General features: G+C 35.7%; 1 pseudogene; it reads right to left on the bottom strand.

Moving 5' to 3' along the window:
* Positions 1-331: 331 nt before the first annotated feature.
* LOC111890632 (probable sugar phosphate/phosphate translocator At3g11320) lies at positions 332-2,621 on the bottom strand (annotated as a pseudogene).
* Between the last annotated feature and the right edge of the window lie 14,451 nt (positions 2,622-17,072).

Below are 17,072 nucleotides of genomic sequence, written 5' to 3'. Positions count from 1 at the left end.
ACGTCCACACTCTATATCCTCGATTTCTGATGTGCAACATTTGATCAAAAGATAGATCCAAGCTCCTACAATCGTTCTAGCACGTAAAGTTACAAAACTTTACGTGCATGCGTGGGAGTTTGAGCTAAAAAAGACATAAAATAAGCTCTTATGATGCATGGGACCTTTCATGGGTGCAAAAGCAGCCCCCAACTGCCTTGTGACTCCCTTAATGAATTGATTCAGAAGCCCCAACCCCCCAATCATGTTTGCAATCATGGTTGGTCATCAAAATGGCTTATAAAAGCCCTAAATCTCCCCAAAAAGGGATCTAACAAATGAAAGAGCAAGGTTACAACTTTTTACCTTCAATGAACTGTAGAAGGTAATATGTAAACACATTTAATAAATTAAATGGTCAAATTTGTAGAAAAAATAAGAAGCTGCCTAAACGTGAATAATACGAAAATATAATTACCCTCACAAGTCAGTTTCTCATTTTCTTTTTTTAAAAGCATGTTGTATGGTTCTATCATCTATGAGTTATATTGATACTATGGTGAACCAACCCCTTTGTCTTTAATTTCAAATGATTCTTAATTAATTAAAAAAAAATTGGTCGTAAAATTCAAAGGAAAAATAAATTTTATGTTGAAGTCCTTTGACATATTTTTAGTTAATTTTGGAGGGAAACCGAAATGAAGCATTGCGACTGTTCACGAAAGGCACAATTGTTAGGAATTTCGACTATAAAAACAAATGTTTTACCCTCGTTTTTATTTTTCACTTTTCATATACTTCAAACATAATCATAGAAAATGTTCATTCTCGGAATCATTGCTTGTAATTCTTAAACTCGAGAAGCTCCATGGAGGATCTTAGCCATTCCAGCCTAACAACGATTATAGTGGGAGTTAATTGTCCTTAAGGATAGTGATAGTATTACATTTTCTATTCTATTTTTCATAATCCAGTTCTAACATATAATTGTAATGAGTGTTGTTGTATGTACCCCATACTTCATAGAATTCTTCCAAGCATTTCCTTTTTTTTTTTTTTTTCTAAACCATTTTTGATTAAACATATTTTGTCTTTTTCTAGTTTTTTGTTTTGTATTTTTGTTGTCTTTTATTATTATTATTATTATTATTATAACTATTATTATTATTATTATTATTATTATTATTAAAAATTGATTTGATTAGATGTTTTTTAATAGTCTGAATGAAAAAAATAATATATGAATATTCCGAACAGAAAAATAACACATAGATAGTTCAGAAGGGAAAACAACACAGAGATAGTCGAACAAAAAAAATAACACACTGATAGTCTAAATGACATTAATAATAATACAAAAATAATCTGAAGGGAAAAATTTATTTTCGATAATAATAATAAGACAAAATTGCAAAAATGGTCCCTGTGGTATGCATTTTTTGGGGGTTTTAGTCCAAACCCCGACTTTTTTGGATTAGTGGTTCTTCTGAGCTAGTTTCATTGCGTTTTTGGTCCCTCTGAATAGTGAAATGACTATAATACCCTTGGGGTATTTCTTTTCCATTTATTTTCATTTCTTTTTAAATCTAATATTAATTTATTTATTTTAATAATTACAAAAATAAAAAGGGTCTCTCTCTTTATCTCTCTCTCTCTCTCTTTATCTCTCTCTCTCTCTCTCTCTCTCTCTCTCTTTATCTCTCTCTCTCTCTCCCTCTCTCTCCACCGTATACCCCCATATAATCTGCTATATACCTGAAGAGTTAAAGCACTTGTATGCTTCGTAACCAAGAAATTGGTCAAGTTGACAAGATAGGCTAAACCGGAATTAAACAACAGACACCACACAATGTTGACATCTTTTCTGGCAAGAGCTATAGTAATCCCAACCACATTATCTTCCATTAACAATGTTGCAGTAAGCAGGATCACAACAACTACTGGAGCCATGTACAACAAAAGATTCATGAAATTTAGCTTCTCCCTGTTATCATATTTCAAATCAATCCAATATGTTAATATGTTATGTTGCTAATCAATCAGATGCAATTACAAGAGATCGATAAGAAGAAGAGAAGATTACTCTTCCAAGGATAGCAAAATTCCTTGAAGCACTGGATTTAATGCTCTTGAAGCTGTGGCGCCAAGACAAATAATGAAACCAAATAAATGGAAACTCGGTTCACTCTGACATCACGAAATGAAATAATCAGACAGATGAGGATTTTGAGTTTTGAGAATTGAGAATTGAGAATGAAATTAGGTATTTTTACCCCACTAGCAATGACAACGTCGGTGACGACATGGATGAGAGTTACATAGGAAACGGGCAAATACCTAAGCGATACATTTCCGCAAACGACGGAGGCACAAAACACCAAACTGAGGGCGAAGATCTTGAAAAACTGAACCCTAGACCTAATAGTTTGGAGATGCACCATCTTCATCCAAACAATGACAATGTAACTGAGCAAAGAAGAAGCGGTCATATGACACATGGTGAGGAAGATCGGGTAATTGAATCCATATTTGTTGAGTAAGTATTTGTTGAGAAGGAGTACTCCAATGTTGGATGTGTACCATGATAAGACGAGGCCGATCGTAAACCACTATGTATGTGACTTTGTGCTGTCTCCCTTCATTAAATCGAAGGAGGGAGGTTGCAGGGTTTGGTGGGATTTGAGTTTTGTGGGTTTATGTAACACCCCGAGTTCAGAAGTGCAAGTTCAGGGTTCATGGTGTAATTGAGGAAGATTGACTCGGCGAGTCTATGGATAGACTCGGTGAGTCGAGTCGCGATTTTGGTCACGTGCTTAGTGACCAACTCGGCGAGTCGGCGGCTAGACTCGGCGAGTCGGTGCTGGAATGAGAAACCCTATTTTCAGGGTTTACACCCTATTTAAAGAGCCTTATGTTTTCCCATCAACCTCTTTGCTTCCCATTTGAGATCCAGAAAACCCTAATTCGTGAGGAAACCCCATTGTGAGTGAATTAAAGCTTGGAGGAGGATCCTTGGTATTGAAGCTTGGAGGTTTGGAGGCTTGTATCAGGAAGCTTGGGAAGATTAGAAACCTATAGTTGGTTGGGCTCATTTCAAGGGTAAGGAACCATTTCCTTAAGCTATTTCTTCATGGATTCATGTATGGTGATTGATATGAGAGCTAATTCGAGATAGAAGCTTAGATCTAAGGATGCTACTTCAGATCTAGGCTTGTGATGGTCCTATATGTCATAAAGTACATGTTTAAGAGTTATTGGTGAAGCCCTTTTGTCCTTAGCCTTAGCCCTAGAGTGTTTTGAGCTTACATCTCCTTGGTTTCATGTAAAGTTTGCAACTTTATGTGAGGGCTAGGCTGTAGAAGAGTGGATCTATAGATTTGAGTCCCTGCATGGCTTGAAAAGCCTCTGTATGGGATGAGAACTGAAGAGACTCGGTGAGTTCCATGGGTGAACTCGGTGAGTTGGATGAAGGTGGGCATGGACTCGACAAGTTGGAAGAACAACTCGGCGAGTCTATTGAAGATTGCATTGGACTCGGTGAGTCTGTTCTTGGACTCGACGAGTCTGGTCGTGGGGCCTAACCTTTTCTGGTTGATCGGTGAATCGGTGAGTCGAGGGATGACTCGGTGAGTTGAGCGTGAAGGGATTCAGAGTTGTTGGACTCGATGAGTCTTGGGGCGACTCGGCGAGTTGAGTCGCGTCATGGGAAGTTTTCAGAGCATATGGACTCGACGAGTCAGCGGGTTGACTCGGCGAGTAGAGTCAGTCAGGAAGGTTAACTTTGACGGAGGACTTTGACTTTGACCAAGAGTTGACCAGTTGACTTCCAAGGGTATTTTGGTAATTATTGGTATTTATTGAGTTCAGCCATTTGGTATTGATTAGTGGTGGAGTTTGTATCGGAGGTTGGAGTAGTGTGATCTTATCTTTTCAGTCAGCAGTTGCGAGGTGAGTTATCCTCACTATACCAACAGGGTCTAAGGCACCAAGGCCGGCCCTTTATCGGATGGAAATCCGGGTAGTTGTTACGTTATTGCTTTGCTATATGTTTGCATCCTGGTAGTTAGGATGGTGTATGTTAGAGACCTGGTTAAGGTCGGAATCCTGGTATATATAGGATGATATTATGTTAGTGACCGGTTAGGTTGGTATCTTGGTTAGAGTGTGCTATGTGTGTGATCTGCTAGATCGGTCGGTTAGTGATGAAATTGCTATATGATTATATGTTTATGTGCACATGGTTGGTTGACTGGGGTTGGGTTGAGGCGGATCCTACTTTGTGCTGTAGGCCAACATACCCAGGGCGGACCGGATATTCCGAAGGCCCAGCGAGTGGTCCGGATAGGCTGTAGGCCCCGCGAGGGCGGACCTGACATGCCGAGGCTCGGAGAGTGGACCATGCCGAATGAAGGCCCGGTGCGGGCGGACCAGTCATAATGTAGACTCACATAGTGGACCAGGTGGGTTGAAGGCTCGGTGCGGGCGGACCAACCACACTGCAGACTCGATGTATATGGCTAGACTCGAAGGGTGGACCAGGTGGACTGAAGGCCCGGTGCGGCGGACCAGTCACACAGTAGACCCGAAGTGCATGGCTTTTCTGTTATGATATGATATGTTATGTGTATGGTATATGTGGTTGGTATTTTGGGGGTAACTCGCTAAGCTTTTTGGGGTTACAGTTTTCAGTGTATTGTTTCAGGTTCTTCAGGAGATCGTGGTAAGGCAAAGGCGTGATCGTACCGCTCCTCATGTTTTATGTACTTATGATGTGGTTCTGGGAAATACTCTGATATTAAATGAATTGAAAACCTTTTTGTAATGAATTAATGAAAATGGGTTGTTTTTGAAAAATTCAAAATTGGTTGTAAATTTTGGATGTGGGAGATCTGGGGAGTTTGGTGAGGGTTCTGGATGGATCTGATGGACGAATTTTGCAATGTGGATTTTAAGTCAACTGTGTGTGAGAGAGAGAGACCCAAATTAATTAATTATTTCCTTTTTCATTTAAATTAAATAGAAAAAAATATAAAAAACATATCATAAGGGCATTATAGTATTTTCAGTTTCTGAGGGACCAAAAACGCAGCGAAACTAGCGCAAAAGGACCACTAATCCAAAAAAGTCGTGGTTTGGACTAAAACCCTAAAAAAATGTATACCACAAGGACCATTTTTGCAATTCTGTCTAATAATAATAATAATAATAATAATAATAATAATAATAATAATAATAATAATAATAATAATAATAATAATAATAATAATATATTTATGAAAAATAATGAAAACAAAAAATAACAAAAATAAATAAAAAACATAGTAATAGTCCAAAAAAAATTAATATTACGTATTCATTAAAAATATTAAAAACAAAAATAACAAAAAAACATTAAAAAAAAGCAAAAATACAAGAAAAAAGAAAAAAATGGGAGGTAGGAAGGGAAATTTGGAAGGTGCATAAAAAACCCCAATTGTAAGGTGTGGCATCCTCATTTTCACGGTTAGAAAAGACCGATTTTTGTTTATGCTTTATAAAAATAAGAGTAATTCTTTTAATAAAAATGTTGCGAAATTTGTTCCCAGTAAAACATGATAAATACATTATCAAAGCATTTCCGAGGAAATGTATTTTTATTCAGTTTAAAACATTTGGGATGTCATCGTCAATACAGAAACATAAACATAAACAGAACTTACATTCATTTACACTAGTTATCTGTTGGATTAATGTCTAAGTCCATAACTATAATTGGTAAGACTTGACCCGACCCGGCATGGTCCATTTGGGTTGCATACCATCATGCACTTGAATGAGAGAAATAAGACACTTATGGTTATTAATATATTATAAGTTCTAGTATATTAATGATAAGAATAATAAGATTATTTAATTAGTATTGATCAAGAATTAATCTAGGATTAATTAAGTGATCAAAAGAAGACTAATTAAATATATGGGTTGATTGTGTAAATCATCCATACTTGTATAGTGGGCTAATGCTCCATGGATAATTAAGTTGGGCTAAAACCCATAGGATGGTCCATGGATGCTCCATGGTGTATTTGTACCCATGGATCCAAGGAAATGGAAAGCCATGACAATTAAGAGTTTACCCTAATTGTGTAACTATATAAGCATCTTATTATTGAGGAAAAATCGGCCACTAGTAGTATTCAAGAAAGGGCTAGCCGATTTTGATGAGTGTAGAATTCTCTCAAGTCATTCTAAGTGTTTTGATGATTGTGATTCCATTTGAGGTGTCACACTTGGGGCACTAAGCACTCAAGCTTCATGAAGACTTTCTACATCAAGAGGTATGTATTCTATCTTGTTACATTATTGTTTTGTATGCTAGATTAGCATAATACCTTGGAAGTTCTTATTTGCATGTATAATAGAGAAAACATAGATCCAAGGTATTTAGGGTTGCATGTACACTTAGGAGTGTTAGAATGCTCAAAACCCAACAGTGGTATCAGAGCCACGGGTTGTTTTCTGTTATATTGATGCAAATATTTTATTTTCAAAGTTGGAAAAAAAAAACTAATTATTTGTAAAATTTGAATAATTTGCTTTATGAGATGAATTAGGTCAAATTTAATAAAAGATAAAATAATATGATTATTTTATTAGTTTTAAAAGTTTGATCTAAAAAGTTTTATTTTTTTGAAACCTCCATAAGTTATGGATTTGAAAAGGTTTTAAAAAAAAATTGATTCAAAGTTTTTTTGGAGTTACAAAATTTGGTGTTAATGTTTTAAAGGATTACATAACTTAAGAATAAGTTATGGATCACCAAAAGTTTTTTGTGTTATCTTGTTTTATGAGTGAATTTGGATTAATGATGAAAATTATGTGATAGTTGGTTTTAATCCAAATTAATCTAAGAATTGATTCAAAAATGTGTTTTTGTAACTTGTCCTCAAGTTATATGAAAAGTCACATTTAAGAATCATAAAACTCATAAAAATTGGCAAAGGTTACAAAATGAAGAGTCTAGTTCTAATTAAATGGTTTTATGACTCCATAACTTGTCCTCAAGTTATGGAGGACCAAGAGTCTCTTCATTTAATAAAATAAAATAAAATAAAAAAAAGTGTAACCTTAATTAATTCCATAAGTTATAAAATAAAGAAAAGTTAATTCTTTTATTAGTTTAAAGTCTTCCATAACTTGTCCTCAAGTTATGGAACTTGAAGAGTTTTTGGATTAAAACTACTTTAAACACATAAGTTATGGAATTAATTAGTTTTGAATAGTTTCAAAACTTGCCCTCAAGTTTTGGAATTTGTAAAGTTTTCACTTATGAATACTTTAATTCCAAGTTAGCCCTTAGAATTTTAAAAGTTAAAATTCAACCCTTATACTTTATAATATTATAAGTTAATAATATATATATGTATAAGAGTAAAGTCAGTCTTACCGCTAGTACGCCTCATTCACGAAGCCGGTCTATAAGGTGGGTATAAGGTTGTTGCCTATAAAATGGCAACTTAATGGGTGTCCACTCTCACCCACCGCTTGCTTGACTGGTGGAGGGTCGTTAGCCGAACGGGTTTGACAGGACTAGAATTCTCCCTTCATTAAAAGTATTAATGATAATACTAAGTAACTAAACTCTTAATAATACCCAATCTTAGTTACTTAGGAAAAATGTGAATAAGGTGCTAATCCATGAAATTGCACTTTACACTTTGTCTAAGTCGTTAGTGGAGCGTGTGTGGTTAACCGGCACACTAACTTGGACTTAACAAGGTAGGTAAAGGGTGACTTAATATTTATCATAGTATCGATGGAGCGTGTGTGGTTAACCGGCACATCGATTGAGGGGTAATTTATTAAGGGTACCAAGTGATTTGCATGGTTACTTCACACCTTGTTTTGTGATCCTCGGCATCCCAGTCACAAAACCTGAATGGCACACTCGAGATTGAAACATGCCTTTGAAAAGTTCAATGAATCTCAAAGATCTAGGAGTTTCAAAACCAATTAAAACCTAATAATACATTTCGTTTATCTTGGTGGAAATTGGTGAATCGTCATTCACCTACCTTCAAATATTTTATAGCTTGGATTACGGCATACCTCTTCTAAGTTATAAAATAGTTTGTTGGGTCCTAGCCTTAATATTTCATATTGGGTGTCATATTAAGGACTTTAAATCAACTATCTTGAATATCTCCCAAAAGATGTCTGGTTTAGACACCTATGATCTTCCCAAATCTCTTGAAACAAGGTTTCCTAATGAAGATGATGTCCCATGGATATCATACTTCTTCACCTCTTCAAATTATTCTCCCTAACCCACAAGTTCTTGAAAAGTTTAAGGTCACTCAGGCCCTATTAGGCAAGGCAAGGTCTAGGTGTGGTCACATCTTGGAGATGTAGTCACATATTGACAAGCCGGGAGAGTTGGGTGTCAAAGTCTTGAGAAAGTTGGTGGTTCAACTACTTTCTAAGTCACATAGTGAGTTCTTTTGGAACACCTATGAAAAATACTATGACAAGACCCTTAATGATCTTATCTATTTGTTAAGATCAACTTCCTAAAACTTTATGGACATTGACAATGATGACATTGGATATCCAGTAAAGCATTCTCTTCCCAATGGAAAGGGATCGGCTATAGTCAACTCGGTTGACCAAATGGTAAAAAGAAAAGCTAAGTCTGTGATAGTCCTGTGTACCATTATCAAAGGGTCCATATGTTTGTATTGCCAAAGAAAGGGCATTGGTTGCGAAGCTGCCAAATTTACCTAAGGATGTTAAAGTCAATAAGTTTGACTCTACTTCAGGTAAAATCCACTATCTAACTCTGTTAAGTTTCTATTCTGAGATTCTTGATACATGATGTGACCGGGTCGCATGGTGATGGTTTAAGAATCAAAGGAAAGTGAAGAAACTTAAAGGAAGAATATGCTGAATCTGATCGCATAGATGGATTTCTATCGCATAGTTTGAAAAATCGGATTCTTGAGCTACTTCTTAGGAGTTATGAGATATTGCTTAGGAATAGATAACAACAAGTTTTCATATGGATTGTAAGGATAAGTTTTTTCCGCAAAGTTTTAAAATAAAAGGAAATTTTTGTTGCTTATAAGATTCCATTAGTAGCAAGAGTGGAAGTATGAAATTGATTCTTTCATTTGTGGTAATGTCTAAATTTACCAAATAAGGAAAGATTCTCATCACCCAAGTTTCAATTGGACCGGAACTTGGAATCATGCAAGTTGTATAGCATGATGAATGAGAACTTTCAAGTTTTGGAAAATTAAGACTAATTACTTGTTCACATGGATGTGTGAGTCAAGTAAAGGACTTAGGGATCGAGTACATATTCTTGTGCACTGATTAAGTCCACCACTAAAGATCGATAAGAAGAATCAAATAAGGCAGAAGGATAAAAGTTTCTCAAATCTGAAAAGATGGGAGAGTACTTTAGTATCAGTTTTGTGATCATCTTAATGATTAAGAAACCATATCAAAATTAGTTCTCTAAGGAAATCTTAGTGCATTCTTATGACTAAGAAGAGGAACTTGAATTGTTGAAATGGTTAAATCAAGAAGATGAGTCATACTTCGTTCCAATACAAGTCTTAGAGTCATACTCCAAGATTGTCATTTGAGTGACATGTCTTAAAGAAGGTTTAAAACACTTGTCAAATGTAAGAGTAAAAGTTTTCTACTCTTGTACATTTGAAATTGGTAAGTTGTGATGTTTTGGATAAAACAAAGACCAACTTAGGCCAATTGGGTAAAGTGTTTTTCTTGATTAGAATCCGCACTATCTCTTGGATGTTTGACAAGGGAGTCTTATATGTCAAGAGGACAGTGGGAGTCTTAAAGGTCTTGAAAGTCTCAAGAACTAATCAAGAATAAAACCTAAAGTTCTTCTCTAGCACACAATTTGAGGTTTATAATCTATTGTGTTGACATATCTGTGCCCATTCCAGTTAAAGTTGGCTTTGCATATGAGTTCTTAGAGTTCTCAGTTTGTTGCATAACAACTTGGAAGCAATGGCAGGCCCTTGAGCTGCCAGGTGGCAAGAAGTTAAGATTGAGTTCAATCCATATGGTTTTGGATTTGTCATTATCTTTGAATTGTGATTATGGTTTGACAAATTCATATGGGTAGGAACTCATACACCATATAAATCTAAGTGTCATAAGGTTTCTCTCCGATTCATGAAAATGATGGTGAGGAAACACTTTCACTAAGTAGATTTTATCTAGATAGCAATTGTGATATTTGCATTCTCAAAGTCGTTAGTGGAGCGCGTGTGGTTAACCGGCACACTAACCTGGACTTGTGAGAAGTGGCAAAAAGGTCTAACCATTATGATTACGGCATACCTCTTCATAATTGTTTAGACTCACAAGTGTGCTATCTAAGGGAAGGTGTATGATTTTGATACAACTTTATCAAAACAATCTAGCATCAGAAATCTGAACTTTGGTCAATGAAGTATTGATTTCTAGAAGTCCAGCTGATTTCTGAGTACATGTCAAAGCTAGTGGGAGCATAAGTGTTATGCTAATAATCATCATGTTAGTGGGAGCATGATAATTATGATAAGTATTGCAAGTTAGCAATGTTAATTATAGAAAACAAAAGTTTCAATTGGGAAAAAGTTGTTTTGCTATAATTAAGGGAGAGGAAATTATGCTTCATCTCAAATCTATAAGCTTAGATCGTGAGGTTTTTATCATTTAGTCAAGGATATATATGAATTTCATGTTGGAATGGCTCAACATAAGGAAATTTTGTATATGGGTCCATTATTTGCGTTCTAAAATTCGATTATGATTACGGCATCCCTTTTCATAATCTGAATTATGAGAACTTGGCAAATTGAAATGGAAATGTTATAGCAAAAGACTGGTTTAGTCTTTATGTGAGACATCATGAATCGTGTCCCATATGCTTCGGATATAGGATCGATTACATGTGCTATAATCATCCGTTCTAAAATTTTCCAAATGCCTGGGGCATTAAGAAGGGAAAAGGTTTAGAACTGGATATGACTAAAAGGATTAAACAATTGTCGAGGACAATCTAAGGTTTACCAAAGATTGGTTGCTCAAGGACAATTGGAAGTATAGTGATAATTCTGGAAGGACCATATTGACATAGTCTGTAAGGAGGCAACTCTTGTTCAGAAGTGATAGTCAAAATGGAATCTGGAAATGTTTCAAAGTTAGAATTTTCAATCTGTTTAAGATTAGGAAACTTAATGCAAGAAGGATGTTTCCAAGGAGCTGATCTCCTTTGGAATACTCTGTAATGATTGTTGTCAAGTCTTTCTGACTTTGTGCATAATCATTACAAGAGGATCAATGCATATAAGTTTAGAATCTAACAGATTTCAGTAAATGGCATGAATTTGGAATTCTTGCATTTGCAGTAAGGATTTGGGGGTGTGAAAAGAGAATCATTGAAGTTATGTTCAATTGATCTAGTTCACAAAGTAAAGATCATAGAAAAACATAGTATGCATACTTGGTGTGTGGCATGACTAGTGTTTTGAAAAAAAAACATAGTGTACATGCTTGGAGCATGGGACAATTATTGTTTTAAATTCAAGAATAAAGTTGATAGCTGAAACAGTATACAATGAATAATGTGTAATCATATGGTGATAAATAAAAGGTGTTTTATTTATATTCATAAGTTCTGAGACCATATTGGATTCAATTATTCTTGTGTTTCATTTTGCATGTTTTGACTTCCCGAATAAACTAGGTTATTCTTTCGGAATGACTAAGTTATTCAAACTATCCACAGTCGGTCATATGTTGGAAGTAGATATGAATTAAGACTGTCATGATGGGTTGTAGAGGTCTAAGGTGTTGGACAAGGCTACAACAATCATGAGTGCTCATAAGTTCTGAGTATTGGATTCAACCCGTGCTCATTGGAATCACTTCATGGATTTTATCACGAGTGATCATGAGACGATAATATCTTATATTCTTCAAACCTAGAGATATGAGTTGTTACTATGAGTTGGTAGTACATTGATTGCACGAAACCGCATTCGGTAACTCGGTGCTATAAAACGTGCTTTTGTGTATGATTCAACAAGTAGTAGAACAAGCCATATGAGTCGAAGTTTATCCATTCCTTTTACCTTCGGGATAAAAGCGATATCTGTGGGCCCCTCGATGATTTGATGATGACAAATGGAAGTGCTCGGCCGGGCCAGGACTGATTTGATTTGTTCAATTAGTCAGTCGTCATAAATCGGAAATCGGGAAACAAAAAATGGACAGAGAGAATGATTATAATCCATGTCTCAGTCCATATGATATCTAGAATGGAGGAATATATGATCCCTTATCTAATGGACAAGTCACTGACAAAGCTCAGAGTTTATCTACAAGGTCAGAGTTCGACAGAAGCTTTTGAGAGCTACGATTGCCAGTTGGTTCCTGAAGTCATACACAATAATAGTTTTAGACTTATCCAAGTGGGAGACTGTTGGATTAATGTCTAAGTCCATAACTATAATTGGTAAGACTTGACCCGACCCGGCATGGTCCATTTGGGTTGCATACCATCATGCACTTGAATGAGAGAAATAAGACACTTATGGTTATTAATATATTATAAGTTCTAGTATATTAATGATAAGAATAATAAGATTATTTAATTAGTATTGATCAAGAATTAATCTAGGATTAATTAAGTGATCAAAAGAAGACTAATTAAATATATGGGTTGATTGTGTAAATCATCCATACTTGTATAGTGGGCTAATGCTCCATGGATAATTAAGTTGGGCTAAAACCCATAGGATGGTCCATGGATGCTCCATGGTGTATTTGTACCCATGGATCCAAGGAAATGGAAAGCCATGACAATTAAGAGTTTACCCTAATTGTGTAACTATATAAGCATCTTATTATTGAGGAAAAATCGGCCACTAGTAGTATTCAAGAAAGGGCTAGCCGATTTTGATGAGTGTAGAATTCTCTCAAGTCATTCTAAGTGTTTTGATGATTGTGATTCCATTTGAGGTGTCACACTTGGGGCACTAAGCACTCAAGCTTCATGAAGACTTTCTACATCAAGAGGTATGTATTCTATCTTGTTACATTATTGTTTTGTATGCTAGATTAGGATAATACCTTGGAAGTTCTTATTTGCATGTATAATAGAGAAAACATAGATCCAAGGTATTTAGGGTTGCATGTACACTTAGGAGTGTTAGAATGCTCAAAACCCAACATTATCTACATCTCTTTAATCTCTCAGTGTAATGTGACTTCATATCAACACCTGTAATATAAATAAACTGAGTGGGTCAGGTTGGAAAACCTGGTGAGTACATATGGATTTCAATCACACGATGTTATATCATATATATATAATTTAGAACTCACAAAATATACAATTTCACCATATATACATAAGCAACTCTTACCCCCGTTAATCCTTACAACGAGACTATCCATACTCTCGGGCCTTAAATTTTACCTCTTACTTAACCCATAATCTTGGATCTAATTCCTGCTCTCAGATTAATAATTGTGCCCATTCCATACTCTTGGATTAGGGACAAGTATATATATGTGTAAATCCATTCTCCCGGATTAACGACGAATGACTATGTCCTATCTATACTCCCGGACTGAGGACGACTGACTATATCTTAATCCATACTCTCGGACTAAGAACAATTGACTATGTCTTAATCCATGCTCCCGGATTAATGATAGTTGACTGTGTCCAATTCATACTCTCGGACTAGGGACAATAACTGTGTCTAATCCATGCTCCTGGATCAATGACATATACTAAAGTTCTATTCTCTGAGTATAACTGACTTGTACTCGTAAGAAAATACTACCCAATATTCCTCATAATTAATTTAGGTTTACTCTTTATCCTAAATCATCATATATAACCAGGTATGTTCTTTAACACGTATTTCAGGAAACATCAATTAATTTGCACATAAACATATAATTAATACTTCAATCAATACTTGTATTAAAATCATGTTCATGAAAGGGACTATGCACTCACACATAAACCCTTCAACAAATATTTAACTCTTTAACATATATTTAATACTTTAATTAGTACTTGTATTAAAATCATGTTCATGAAAGGGACTATGCACTCACCAGGTTTCCCAACCTGACACACTCAGTTTATTTATATCACAGGTGTTGATATGAAGTCACATTACACTGAGAGATAAAGGAGATATAAATCACTAGTGATAATGAATGTAAGTTCTGTTTATGCTTATGTTTCTGTATTGACGATGACATCCCAAATGTTTTAAAATGAATAAAAATACTTTTCTTCAGAAATGCTTTGATAACGTATTTATCACATTTTACTGGGAACAAATTCCGCAACATTTTTATTAAAGGAGGTGCGCCGATTTTTATAAAACATAAACAAAATCAGTATTTTTTGGCCGTGAAAATGGGGATGTCACAGTTGGTATCAGAGCATTAGTTTAAGCGAACTAGGAATATGGATTTATTTCTAGACTTAAACTTAGAATGCTAAGCGATGATCGTGAGGAGTGTGTCCAATGATATGCATTGTATGATCGGATCTATGGTCTGTTGCCGACCAAATCTAGAAATTTTATGTGCTTAGGTTTCTAAACGTTTAATTACGATATTAGAACTGGCATGTAACTTTTTGGAATAATAAGGAGGAGTGCGCGTCTAATTCTTCCTCTATTTATATTCTCGTCTCGATACACCGAACGCCTGCTTTGGTGTATAGAATGTCATGATAAGGACTCATAGCAGACTAAGCAAATGGAGGAAATGAGAAGGATTATGATAGTGAATGACACTTATTGGAAGATATCGTAAGAGATGTATCTTTCCTTTAGAATGCGTCTAATAAGTAATACGTCTAGTACGGGAGAAGTACACATTCGATTATCAGAAGTAAAGAGCTTTTGGTATAATCCATGAAGTTATCCCGTCATATGTCATTTCCACCACCAACCGAGTTGAAGCAAAATTGATGATGGAATATACGAATGGAAGAAGTCCTAGTAGAGCCTAGGGAAAATTTTGTGATTGTTTGGACACATTTGTATTGTTTTTGTGATAATAACTTGGAAAACTGCGAGACAATACTTGGGACGAGTATGAGTAGGTGTGAATGGTAGTAGATGCCTATACTATCGGAAGCACAGGACTCGCATTTGGATCAGGGAAGGTCACAAGGTTACCAAGAAACTAGTAATTGGTACCGTTTTATTCAAGAATATCGTTACCAATCGTTTTGGTAATGACTAAGAAGGTGATTGTTATACCAACCCTAGCGGTCATATCAAATTGAGTCCGACTACGATAAGTATGATAAATAGTTCAGAGAATCAAGTCCGATGTAGCAACTGACTTAAGCTAAAAGCCTGAAGAGAAAAACAATCAAAGTGATCAGTAGAGGTATCGCGATAGTTGCTTGTAGCTAGAAATGGTACCTTTTAAGATGAGATTGGAACATGAACGAAAGTATAGTCTGTTCTGGAAGACTCTAAGAGACCTGAGTCTAAGCGTGGGAAAATACGATGATAAGTCATTAGAATATGACACATCGGTCCATTTTAGTAATAAAATAACTTATCTTAAGTTTGTTAAGAAGAAGAAGCAATCTCCAGTAAGGATCGAGATTGTGACTTGAAGGTCATAATATGGAGTCTAACGTGAGATAGGGAGCAAGTGCAAGACCGAGCACCGCCTGCAATCAAGAAGTCTTAGAGTTAGATATTCGTTCGAAGAAACATCAAAGTTACAGTTCTTACTTAGGATGAAGAGATAACATATGGAGTCATCATGTGAGCATATTTCGTTGATGATTCCGGGACGTAATAATCCTAAGGGGGAGATAATTGTAACGTCCGTAGATCTGGTCTAGTAAATTTAGAGATATTAGGGGTCGAAAATGACTTTTCAACAAAAGATTATTTAGAATACATAATCTTAACCAAGTTTTATAATATGTCTCAAGGGTTCCGTACAAATAAAGAACGCCGAAATCCGAGTTATAACGAAGAAGTTATGGCCCGTCGAAATTTTACGACAAAACCGGCACGACATCGGGAGACGTAAATAGTGAATTTTTGATAAAGGAATTTTTATCCTTATTGATCCAAATAAAAGTTGTAGTATATGTTAAACCGAGAACATACAAAAAAAGAACGTCCAAATCTGACTTCGTATGAGGAAGTTATGAATTTTCTAAGATTTGGCATAGCAGTGCACGGCCCGAAACTCGAATTTTAGTTCGAGCGGTTTTTGGCCTACGCGACATAAATGAGAATTGAAGACCTCATTAATAGGAACTCAACGGTAAAAAGACGGACAAAAACAGAGTCCGTATGTAGAAGTTATGAATTTTATGCGGACATTTAACAGTATAATCTGCTCGTACTGTTAAATTTAAGATCGGTCGAGAATTAGCTGACGGAGTCAAAATGAAAGTTGTAGATCTTATTTTTACCTACGCGTGGATGTAAATAACGTCAAAAACAGAGGTCGTATGTGAAACTTACGGATTTTAGAAGTCGAAAGTGTGTTGTGCGAAAATGGGTGATGTGGCACAATCTTGGCCATTGCTTTCTCCCCAAGTCTTGCCACTAGATGGTGACATGTGGCACCAAGTTCAGCCATTTTCACCCTATAAATAGAACCTCTCCCACCCTCATTTTCTTCACACCTTTCCCATTCTTTCTTCTTTTTACTCTCTCTCTAGAACCTCTCTCTAGCCTCGAAACCCGTCGAAAAGCCTAGGGAACCTCCCTAGCACGAGGCGGAAGTCCCAGAGTGCTCGACGACTCCGAGAGGAAGAACTTTTCGGCTTGGGAACGCTGCTCCAAGAAAAGTCTGGTTTTCTATAAAACCCGTTGTAAGTGAGCTACGCCTACGCTATTTTTAATATATCGTTTATTTAATTATACTAACGTTATTAAGAACTTATAATAAGTAATTGGCTATTATTATGGGTTATATAAGTATTGTTTAACGCTTATATAATAGTAATAATAGCTAGACTATTAATTAGTCTCAGCGAATAATAGACTAAACTCTAGTCGTAATAATACTAG

The sequence above is a fragment of the Lactuca sativa genome, chromosome 5, assembly GCF_002870075.4.
Source record: "Lactuca sativa cultivar Salinas chromosome 5, Lsat_Salinas_v11, whole genome shotgun sequence".
Classification (NCBI taxonomy): Eukaryota; Viridiplantae; Streptophyta; class Magnoliopsida; order Asterales; family Asteraceae; genus Lactuca; species Lactuca sativa.
The sequence above is the reverse complement of the archived record's forward strand: the minus strand, read 5'-3'. Positions and strand labels throughout refer to the sequence as shown.